General features: G+C 41.2%; 1 pseudogene; it reads left to right on the forward strand.

The window, feature by feature from the left end:
- The first annotated feature begins 10,845 nt into the window (after positions 1-10,845).
- On the forward strand, positions 10,846-11,660 carry LOC131253358 (nuclear transcription factor Y subunit C-9-like; annotated as a pseudogene).
- Positions 11,661-12,806: the final 1,146 nt, after the last annotated feature.

Consider the following 12,806-nt stretch of genomic DNA (forward strand, 5'->3'; position numbering starts at 1 on the left):
AAGGTAAACCTAACTGACTTAAAGCAAACTACTAGTCAGTAGAAGGTCTACCGGTCCTCAGAGTCAGGAGAAGGAGGGTGCACTCTATCCTTCTGCATGCAGCACATGATAGCTTTCACTGTGCGGTAGAGATTCTTACTAAGTTTCTCTTTTCTTTTCATACTGGTTTCAAGCGCACGAAGGCGCTCTCGCATCTCCTGTGGGGCAAGGGGTGCTTCGCCCGTTCCTTCCTTCTCAACTTTCGCTTCCTCTTCACTTTCGTTTTCTTCCTCGCTCTACTCTTCTTCCTCATCAATTTCATCCCCAAATTCTTCGAGCCTAACCATCTTTTGCTTCGGGCCCACTTTCATGCGATTGAGTGTGTCTTCGTCGATGACTTTAACTGGTTCAAAGTCCCCATTGGATCCTCTAACCCCGTACTTGCGAGTGATCCGACAAATCAGACGACTAAACAGAAGTCCTAGATCTGCTCAAGTTGATGTTGCCGCCTTCACAATTTGGGTAAGCACGATGGTGGGGAGGCATACTTGCTCTCCTCGGCTCACTTGGTAAAGGAATTTGATCATGAAACGGTTGCACACGGTACGGTTACTTGTCCTTAGGTATACATTGTACGTGCAAATGTGGTAGAGCAACCGGTACGGCATGAGCATGTTTGTAGCATGCGTACTGCTATCGCGCCTCCACTCAACGAGTTTACAACATAAGTGCATAACGCGCTCATCCTGGCTCCACTTCTTCTTCATGTTTATGACATCGATATGCACTTTTCCCAGAGGTGTATCAAGGATTTTTGAGATAGCTTCTATGTCAATATGGACCGATTGTCTGCCGAAAGGGATGACGAATCCCAAGGGGTCAAGACTCAGTTTACGAATTAGGGCGTAGAAGGACCTTACCAAACCCGCATCGGAGCGGTAAGTACCCTCAAACATGTGCGCCCAATCATTGTGCAGGAGGCGATCGAGCAGTCTGAACTCGGTGAATAATTTGTCTTCGACGGAAACTTCGAATGCAACCTTTCGATTTCGGAACCTTCTTAGGTTCACTTCGAGCCGCGCGGAAGGAATCTCTATGGCTTATTCGCCGTGACTCCGCTTTGAGCGCCTCTCGCGGCTTGGCTCCGCCTCGCTAGGAGCTATCGTCTTTTTTCGCCCATCCACCGCGGCTTGGCCCCGCCTCGTCGGGGGCCGCTTTCCTCTTTCCCATAAGGGAAAGGATCAAGGAGAAGGAGAAGAATGAAGCAATGGCTCCAACTAGGGTCATCTTCTCTATGAGTTTGGGGCTTGGGTACTCGAAATAGAGGGTTGAGATGAGTAATGGAAGGTTGAGATGAATAATGAGTGATTTGGATGAGTGATGGGTGGTTAAGATAAGGAATGGGTGGATGAGATGAGAAAATGGGTGTAGAGTTTGGGGTGGATTGTAAGAATGTAAAAAGAAAAGGGTTGGATGAAGAGGTTATGAAGACTTGAGAAGATGGATTGGATTGGACTAGAGATTGAAGGATTTATTGAGAAAAGAAAAAAAAGAAAAAAGAAAAGAAAAAAAACATTTTAATGAGGAATGGATTATAGAGATAGATTTTGAAAATGGGTTGGGAAAATGTTGAGGAAATGGGTTGTAGGGATTTGGGATTTTGAAATAGGCTTAGGGCATGTAGAATAGTTAGGGATTGAGATAGGGGAGGGATTTGTTGCAAACAGGAGGTTTTGAGGGTTTTAAAAGACCACATCGCCCACCACCCTAGAGCGTAAATCAACTTTAATCCAAAAGCATCTATGCCAGGTGTATTTACAGGGGTTTGAATTTAATTACTAAATCAACTTTAATATCCATAATTAGGAAGGTATGTAATTTTTAATACAATGGTTATGATAAACCCGCTGAAATATATGCTTTGCCCGAAAATGATGAAAATCCCTTTCCTTTGGTCAAATCTCAATCAATTTCTAAACATCTTCATTCAGGATGGGTGGCTTGTTCCAATGCACAAACTTTCCGCCATGAGTGTTGAGAATGAGATACAATTATCCTACATCTTCTCCATGATCTTCAAAACTCAACCCCGGAACACCACTAAAGAACGTTTTTTTTTTTTGGGTGAAACCCTAGCTTCCAAATTGAGAGCTCGATTAGTGTCTTGTTCCGAAATATTGAGAGTCATCGGTGGCCCGCAGATCCCGCGGCTCTCTGGCCGTTTCGGCGGTGGGACGCCGATCCCGCGGTGGCCACCATGCCCGGCGGCGGCGGTGGGACGCCGATCAGGCGGCGGTGCCGCGCTCCCCTGTTGCGGGCGGCGGTGGCGCGCCCCTCCTGTGGCGGCAGCCATGGCTGCTGCTGCTGCTGTTGGGTTTTTATTTATTTATTTATATTTTTTTGTGGTGTTAAGTGCAAGATCAAACCCCATATCCAATAACTAAAGGATTTCAGTGAAGATGAAATAAAAAGGAGAATCGACGTTTGAGATCTCACAGATATGCATTGCCAGAAGCACCATCATTTGAGAGCGGAAAGCAAGAGACTAGTGAGAAAAGAACCAAACGATTCTCAGCATACACGAGGAGAGCCCAAAGAAGACTGCAATATGGTGGGGATGATCAACCACGTCAATTCCTCAAATTTCTCATTTAAATGATTACAACACCCTATTGAAAGGAACCCATGACTTTTGTCAGGCACGAAAAAGCTAATTGCCAAGTTACAGATGATAATTCGAAGAAGGCAAATCAAATCGCAACAAATTCATTACAAATCATAACCATTGAGAATTTGATAAAGAAACAACAACCGCAATTATTACGAGATAAAACAAAGAGTTAATATCTATTGTTGTCAAGGAAAAGAAGTCCTTCCTCCTCCAATACATTGAGAGCCTTTGTCAACCAAACAATAACTATGTCTGGAAAGAAATGAAAGCCTACATAGACCCAATTCATGCAAAAACCATCTGCAATAAGAAAGAAATGCACCCTCTATGGAAAATGTAAGAATGTAAGTATGCAATCTTTAAATTTACATACTTATGTGTAAGATTTTTATTTTTTTATTTTTTATTTTAGCATGATGATCATGATTTTTATAGAACAAAGAGGGAATTATTAGCTTACTTATATCAACAGAAGACATAGGGACGTTTTTCGATAATTGGGTTTTTCTCATTTACATGCGTTGCGCGCGCACACACACAGATAGAGACAGGCGCATTTAGACCGTTAATCAAAGAATCGACAAATCTCTCCATTTAAAAGAAAATAAAGGGAGTAAAGATGGGATTAACATCATGATTGCACAAGGATTGCATGTGTGGATTTTAAAAGAAGCTCAAATGAAGACGGTGGTCAGATTTGAGGAAAAAATTTATCCGTTTGTGCCGAAATTAGATTTTTCTTAATCTATTCTTCCCCATTTTTCTAAATCTGACTTCGTTTTACTCATCCCGTGATCGAGATGGGCCAGATAAAGGCTTGATCGGAGGTGAAAATGATCTAGGCTGTTAGAAATCAAAGCAGACGTATCTTCTAAACAGAAATAAATTATCGGACGTACTATATATGATTTTGAGGTAGGACGAGCTACTTTAGTCACTTAACCTTATGACGCCGGGTTGAGATACCTAACTTGTGAGTTCTCATTTTCATTCATCCATGGATATTTATCCCTGAATGTATCAGAACTACCAAGTTTGGTCCGATGTTCACTCATTTGGTCTAAGACAATGGTTTCGACTGTCTAATCATTTGGTTTCAACTCGTTCTTCTCAATGGGTTGAGGTACTGTAAGACTCTCGGACCCATTTCTTAGCGCCACTACCCTCTCTCACTCCCCAATCTTAACTCCTTGGAAGTCTTACCTTCTGTCTAAGATAGTCGGTTCAGGGCCTGGGGTGGTTCCTAGCATTTCTATATCTCTATTGCATTTTCTCTCAGGTCAACGGACACGTTAGTGAGTTCATGGTCCACGGCGTAGTCTAAGTCTTTTTATTCTTAAGTCCTAACGTTTTAGTCTTCGGAAAATCGGGGGTCGCACATATGCTCAACTCCCGTGTTCCTGAGAATCACTTATAACCGATTTTCATTAATGTGCATTTAATCCGGTTTAGTTGCGCAGCCTAGAATTCCCTGAAACATGAAGAATAATCACACAAGTCTGCTGAGATGAAAGAGATCAAACATATATCAATATATATGACCAAAAGAATAAAAGGGGCGCACATGACGCTACCCAACAAAATCACAAAAGAATAGTAAGTCCAAAAGAATAGAGCTGAGCTCACTGCTCAGCGATCCAACACCACATCTACAGATTCGATGAGGTCCCGCTCATCAGCTGGGAGTAAGAGAACTTATCCTCCTCCTCGAAGTTTGCATTGCCAGGCTCCACGTAATCTGCATCACCCACATCTATGGGCGAGTCTGGTTGGTGTATTAAAACACCATCCCAAAGCGGGAGTGAGTGATCAACTCAGTGGGTACTATTAATCTTAAGTTATCACAGGCATCAATTATAATATGATCTTAATGAAAAGTAGTCAATCATAAACATCTAACTAATCTTATTAATGTGCATGCATGCTGGATGATATGATGCATACCCTTGCCACAACGTTCCCTCGAGCAACTCCATTTAACGATCGCGTATGACAACACTCCCTCAGAGCGACCTTGACTGCCGAGTCGCCACCCTAACTAATGCGATGCAATGCGATCGTGTTAGCCGAGTTATTAATTAAGTCCATTCATCCAGCAAGTTGGGGATTCTGATACACCACACGTATCAATGCCTTAAACTAGTTACGAGGCCAAGACCCCCCAATGCGTGAGGCCGAGACTCCGCGGTCCGTGATCCCGTCGGGTTCCTCATCCCCGACTTCAAGCACATGAGGAGTGCCGAGAGAATGGGATCGCTCGCGATCACTACGGGAAGGCGTGGTACCCCAGCGTAGGCCGACAGCTCGGACAAAGTGTCTCATTCCACCATGCCCGGCTCACGAAACTGTGAACCAATTTGAAGTGGGTTATTGATGAGCTACAACGGTTGCAGGGTGTTCCAGGTTCCAAACATGTGTGAGCAAATAGGGTTAACGAACAAGGTTGGTCAGACAGTAGGCAAGACCGCACGAGTCAAGTGAGCATGAGACGAGTGACATCGGGCACAATGGACCCATGTAGTCAAATTACAGCCACCCGAGCGCACCTGCCCAAACCCATGGGTCTAGCCATAGCATAGTCCTACCGATGGGACTACCGTCTCTTCTCAAGTTCCTGACCAACCCAAGAGGGTGAGAGGATCCATAGCATGTCAACTATCCAAGTTATCAACAGGCATAATAATATCATATTTTCATGCATCTCAACCATACGAAAACAGATATTCCTACAAGCAAGCAAACATTGTCAATAAACAAGGTGCGTGTGAGTGTGTGGGTTTGTGAGGAAGTTAAGCACTTCCTCCATCTTAAGAAATCATGTGCACAAGGGTAATAAATCATACACACAATGAAACACCACATGTGAGGAAAAGAATCAAGCAAACATGGGCATACTATCATCCATACATCATATCATGTGAGAGACAAGATCAACACCAATTTGAGAGCTAACATGCACATCCATATAATTCCAACGAACATAAAATTCCTGGGATTTTCTCTAGAATTTCAAATACAACATCCAAGCAATCAAAATCATAAAGCTCGTACTAAAATTGGTGCTAGGCCACCTAAGAACAATAGTCCGCACCTTCGGATTCATTGAAGGCTTGGGAACGACCTAGGAGCGTGGATCTTTCGGGGGAATCCCTACAACCCATTTGTACGTTAGAATCCAAGCAAACCCTTTCTCAATCTCATGGGTTTCAATAAAAATGGGTGATGGATCTTACCTAAAGGATTAACGGAGTGAAAAGGGCGGTCGAGGATAATGGGTTCTTGTTGGAGAAGACGTAGGGGGTTGTGGGGTTGATTTCGTTGGGCCCCACCTTGATTTAGGGTCCACCTTGTTCTCTTCCACTCTCCCTTTCTCCTCCTTGCTCTCCCTTAACTCCCTTGGCAATGGTAGTTGTGGTGGGAGTTATGAGATAAGGGTTAGGGATTTATTTCCTGGACCTGGGCCCTTTAGCCTTAAGTTTCCTCAAATTTCCAAAATAGCCTACTAGGGCTCACTATTGGTGTTGGAGTGGCCCTAACACTCCTTTGGCCATCAAATTTGGTGGGTAGGTGCCCTATGGCCCAATGAGGGCCCATATAAAATTTGGAAACAAACGGATGAACGGTTATGGGGTTTGAATCAACGGTTCTGATCTTTAAATGGTCCTGTGGGGTCCGTTCTGGTGATTGAAGTGGTTCTGGTGGCCCACTGTCCATGAAATTCATAGGATAGCTGCTCCATGGCTCGATGAAGGACATACAAAATTTGGGGATGATCGGATCTGGGGTTTGGTCGTACGGGTCCGATTTGCGATCAACGGTCACCACTCCTCGATCGGGTCCCAGAGTTTGTGGATGGGTGTAGAAAAATTCATTAGACTTCTACCTTAAATGTAGAAGAGATCCGACGGTTGGATAGCCTGGTATCTCGGTTTCATTTACAAATGCCAGATTCCGATCTTGGCATTGGTGGGGTGGGTTTAGACAGTGCCAGATCCCACTTTTGAGTGACCACCGGTTCCTTGGTCTGCGATAGTCCCCAAGCCCAGTGAGATCTATGCTTTCCTGAATTTTTATAATTTTCTGACCTTCCCTCGTCGCGATATAGCCCGTACGGGCTGTTGCTAAGTGCAGATGAGCCATCTGACTTGACGGCCCGCACCCTTTTTCTTTTTTTCTTTTTTTTAAAAAAAACAGTCTTGGTCTTCTCATAGCTTATCTAACCGCAGATGGAGAGAATTACGAGCGAGTACCAAAGTCCTGTATCTCTAATAAAAAACAGACCTTGGTCTTGTTATATCTTATCTTCTTGGATGTGAATTGCCTGGTATCCAACACCTTCCATGAGGCTCATTGTGATGTTTGTATTTTATCTATGTCATCCATCCTTTTTTCCGGTTCTTTTTAGAGCACGATGCTAAAATTGAAGCATATATAAAGCTGAATTAGATCACCACAACATAAAAAATAATGGGAGAAAGATGTCTACTGTTGAAACCTTCTATAGGGGCCATAGTGATTTTTATTTATCATCAGACCTGATCATGAGGTCACACTGACATAGATGGTTGTAAAAAGCAAATATCAGCTTCATCCAAAACTATTGTAGACCACAAAAAGCTTTCAATGTAGTCGTTAAATCCGAGTCTACTCTAGTTGGGACGATCATAACCTTCCATTGAAGTCTATAACAAATAGGCGGTTACAAAGAGAAATATGGAAATGGTCCACGTTCAGCTAGGAAAAAGGGTAATAATCAGTGGTTAGGGCTATGATGCGTCCATGGTGGAGCTCATCAGACCATTGATCTAATCATTGAACCATCGACCCCCAGTCCACAAAGTTGAAAACTCGAAAATATTATTTTGAAATATCGTGGTGTCAAGGATTAAAAAAAATTCCTCATACGAACAAGATATGTGTAAACTGTCTAAAACATTAAACCATCTAAAACATTGACGGTCTGTGGCCGTCGTTAGCGTGCATTTAACGTCTTTAAAAAAGGACGGTTATGGACCGTCTCAAATTTCAATATTTTAAAAAATATAGACGACCTAAAGCCTCCGAAAATTTCTTACATTAAAAAAAAAAAAAAAGAAAAAAAAAAAAAGAAAAAAAAGAAAAAACAGCAGCAATTTTCTTTTCGTGTTTCTTTCATCTAATAAAAAAATATTTAACCAACAAAACATGGTTATAGTTCAGAATTAAGAAGAACTGTTAAGCTTAAATAGAAGCTTTATTTAAGTGGACAAGGAAATAATAAAGAAAAGTATTTCAATTCAAGTTACTAGAAACAACAACAAAAATTAAAGCTTTGTAAAAAGAGGAATGTGTGAAAGGGATACCTCGTTGATTCTCATGCATAAGAGTCCAATGATGATGATAACAAGAATTGTAGCAAAAGGGTCCATAAACACGGCAGTGTTATCCTACAAAGAAATAAGATAGTATTAGATGTTAATGCACTTGATCAAATTGAACCATTAATGTACTTGATCAAATTGCACACAAAGTTCGGATTAGAGCTACAATTTAACATAAGTTTGCACTGCTATACATGAATGATAAGAAAGCTTAGAAGAGCTCAAAAACTAATCAAGCCCTTCTATTTTCCTTTACAACAGAATATGTACAATCTTATGAAAACTAATCAATGAATTAAAAGAGGGTTTGAAAAAAATAGAAACAACAATATTCATTTAGTGAGATGGCATTCACGGTCTACAAACTTCTAATATAATGACATCATAAAATCTAGTAGCATAAAACAAAAGGCTATTAAATTCATGGGTTCTATGGTCCACGTGAATTTGCAACCATAAAGCATTTATAAAGTTTTGAAATTTTATTTTCATGATATTGGCAAACTATTTTTACTGGCAAGTGTTTAGCCAAATCAACTTTTAGCATTTCCATAGCCAAAAGTCAAATCCATAACAGCTTCCATAACCCATTATAGACCTCTAAATCACTAGCCACCACTACAAGAAAAACGGGCTTTAGCCTCCATTCAAAACCGTGGTTAAAAAGGTTAAAAATTGAGGCTAAAGCATTTCGCCTCAATTTTGCCTCTAGTAACCAGAAAGGGACCAGATCCAGTGCCATTGGATGCATGCGAGGTACCATGCCCCATGTCATTGCTGCACATGTGACATGGACATGGATTAGGTGAGGCAGGGGTAACAGCTTAGTGGGTGAGGCCCTGACCATGGGGCCCACCTTGATGTATGTGGTGTATATCCACGTCATCCATCCGTTTCACCATCTCTTTTTAGAGCATGGTCCAAAAATTGAGGCAGATATAAATCCCAGGTGGACCACACGACAGAAAAACAATGGTGATTGAACACCCACCATTAAAAACTTCCTAGATCCACAGTAATGTTTATTTGCCATCCAACCTGTTGGTAAGTTCACACCGACCAGGACGAAGGGAAAACACAAATAGCAGCTTGATCCAAACTTTCATGGATCCCAAGAAGTTTTTTATGGTGGGAATTCAATCCCTACTTGTGCGGCAAACAGATGAACAGCGTGGATATACAACATATACATCAAGGTGGGTCCCATGGTCAGGGCCTCACCTACTAAGCTGTTAGCCCTGCACTCAAACCAAGAAAGCATCTCGTATCCAATTCCAAACTAGAATTTTCATTTTAGAATTGAAGAGAACTGACCTATGTAGAAGAGAAGCTTAGAAAGTTTTGGTGGAGACCTGATTTTTGGAAAGAAAATAATACAATCAATAATTCATAAAAATAGATAACTGGACTAACTGATTTTTTATTTTTTATTTTTCATGTCTTTCTCCATTAATATCAGATCTCTCATTCTCCACAAGCACATCTTCAGATTTCAACAATACAATGTACGGATCTATGGCATGCATACAAGTGGCAATAAAATCAAGCTAGGAAAACTAAATGTACAAAAAGATGAACAGATCCAGAAACATACATGCTTCAACAACAAAATAAAAATAAAAACTTGAATCAACATGACAAAAAACCTGAATCAACATGACAAAAAACTAAACATTCAAAAACCTGTCTTTCCAATGCACAAGAAACAAAGCATCTCCTGAAGAAACTGAGTTCTGTTGATTTGATTTGTCTTGACCTTTATGTCCATCTAAAATGCAGTGATGCCATTCTCATTACCAGCAACCTGCAATGCTAAAATCACAGGTTATAATTTGCATGTTTTGTTTACGAAGTTAGACTTTAAGCACCACAATTAGATACAATCAATGGCTTGCATTTTACAATGAGCTTTAGAGTTAGTCTTAGGACTGTTTCTAAATTATTTTATAAAGAGTACAAAAATGTGGTCATGGTATCCAGGTTTGTCACTGCATGGAATGGCTTTCTAACATGAGCAAATGTTTCAGTGGCTGGAAAAGCATATGCAAGAAGGGTGTGTTTGGATTCTCAATCAAATTTGAATGCTAAGGGGAGGCGAGTTACACGGTTAACTTCTGATTGAAGGTAATAAAACTCACCTTCTTGCAGCTGAATGGGAGTAAATTCCTGAAAAACTAAGTCCAAAATCATGAATCTCAATGACACTATAACACTTCCATGCATTTAACTGTCACAAATTCATAAGGAACATGTAGTTGTACCCACATTCTGGCAATTTCAATCATCCATATGGGAGGGCTCAGGTAGAAGGAATATACATTAAGAAGGTAAGAAATAACATGAGGTAGAGTTGGATGTGATCATACTTCTCTTTTTATGTAGTTTGTACGGTAGAATTTTTCATCCGGCACCATATGGCTCTCTATTTCATCCACGGTGTTCACAAGTGTGCGATAGCAAGCCTTCACGTAATCTGGAAGCCCTTCCATGGCTTCAAGTTCCCACCTGAAAGTTGTAAGTCGCTGACATTTCACATTAATGGTGTTTGTAGCATAATCAGTACACTTGTTCCATAGCCATGTACACTTGTTTCCTTGTTCTTGCATCTTAACATCATCGCCATCTCTCTTTTATCTACACCACCCAGCATTTGGAAGGATCATACATGTATTCACTGAAGAAGATATGCTCAAAGATTGCAGGGCCATCCAGAGACGGAAGATCATGCTTCTTTCTAACTTCACACTTCCCTTCTATCATCTCTACTGGCACACTGAGTGTTTCTTCACTGTAATACACCTGCCATTTGGACAATTGGATATTATAGAAACATGAGGCCAGTCAACTGCTTATGCTGCTTCCCCAGCCCAGCTTGCTCAACATCAGCTTGCTTATCAGCACATACAGCAGCAGCAGCTCCAAATGTTCTGGAACAACCAGTACCAGGAGATTGAACAGGTGAATGACTTCAAAAACCACAGCCTGCCGCTGGCTAGGATCAAGAAGATCATGAAGGCTGATGAAGATGTGCGGATGATATCGGCTGAAGCTCCAGTCGTGTTTGCCGAGGCATGCAAGATGTTCATCCTGGAACTGACACTGCATTCATGGAATCACACAGAAGAGAACAAGAGGCGGACCCTGCAGAAGACTGACATGTGACATCGCAGTTGCGATCACACGGATGGACATCTTTGACTTCCTGGTTGACATTGTGCCAAGGGAGGAGCTGAAGGATGAGGTGCTTGGGGCCCTCCCAAGGGGTGGGGCTGTTTCAGTTGGGGGTCCCACCGATCCTATTCCTTACTACTACATGTCGCCGCAGCCTGGCCCTCAGGTCATGGGCAAACCTGTCGTGGATCAAAATCTGTATGTTCAGATGTGGCAGCAGCCGCAGCAGCAACCAGGAGAAGATTCGTGAACAGGGAAATGAAGCAGCGGCAGATGAATTCAAGAAAAGACATGGTAAAATTAAAACTATGCAATTTCTCTTTTTAACCATAGCTAATATGTGGTAAGAATGAAAATTAAGATGTTCTTGTTTCAATTGCATGATTCAATACAAGTACTCTGCAGATTTCTGTCTTAAAGTGAGACTTTGACTAGTTTATATTTTTCTAATGATCAGCACAAGCTCCACTTTTGTTAGACATTGTTTTGTGAACTCAATTCGAAAATTGAACCCCACGGCAGTCTCTATTGCTCCTGTCCAAAGGACTGCTTGGGTTTATGCAAAATCTTCATTTTTCTGATGCCATTACATCATTTAGATGAACCATATGGACACCACTGACCATTTCCTGGTTTATCTCCAACAGGGGTTTCTGCAGAATACACAAATAATGGCAATACATATAACTGAGGAAACTTTACATAGTTACAGACAGATGCAAGTATTTCGAATCCCACCCAAAGCAGCAAACAGTTTTCACCCTTGCATTCTCACACCGAAATTACTTCAATAAATCCAATGCGAAACTACATTGGAGAAAAGCTTACCAAGGAATGAGACCACTTTGCACTTTTCAGAGAAAAGTTCTTGTTGACTTGTGAATTCCCAAAACCTTAAAAAGAGGCATCTGGATGGTAACCAGTTGCCATAGAGTCTAAGATGGAAAAGGAAATCCCTTTTTTGGGCCTTAAAAAATCATCCCACTTCAATATATTCAATGGCAAGCACAAACGCAACACACACTTAAGCCGTGTGCTATTTGGGATCCCATATGTCCATCATATGATCCCACGAGTCCATGTGTCCTTATTCAAAAAAACAAGTTATCCACTCATCAGGTGACACATGCCTTGCAAACAGAATGCTGAAAATTCACCAAAAAAAAAAAAGATTTCCACTTCCCCTGCTCTCAGTCACCATCACATTTATGGTGCCAACCAACCAAATTATCTATTCCATATTCAAAACATTTTCCTTGCCAAAAACAGTCTATGTAAAAAGTTAATTGTTTTAACATTTGGAGAATTGAACACCCAACACACCAGTGGGTGGAAAATTCTATGTTGATGATAAGGATCTAGATACCTGGGGAAGGCCTCCCATATTCGTATTGTTGGTTACTCATCCGTTTGTCTACAAGCCACAATCAACCAACAATTTCTATCGCTACTTGTACTCTGAAACCAACACAAATATAACTGGAAAACAATTTAAGGAATAAGAAAAAATGAATTTACCTTTCAAAAAAAAAGGATAAAATGAATTTATAGAGCTTTAAGCAAATGGGAATTAGCCATCATAACTATCTACACTTTTTAGGTCATGTTTGGATATGTGAAGTCCA

This window comes from Magnolia sinica, chromosome 8 (assembly GCF_029962835.1).
Source record: "Magnolia sinica isolate HGM2019 chromosome 8, MsV1, whole genome shotgun sequence".
Taxonomy (NCBI): Eukaryota; Viridiplantae; Streptophyta; class Magnoliopsida; order Magnoliales; family Magnoliaceae; genus Magnolia; species Magnolia sinica.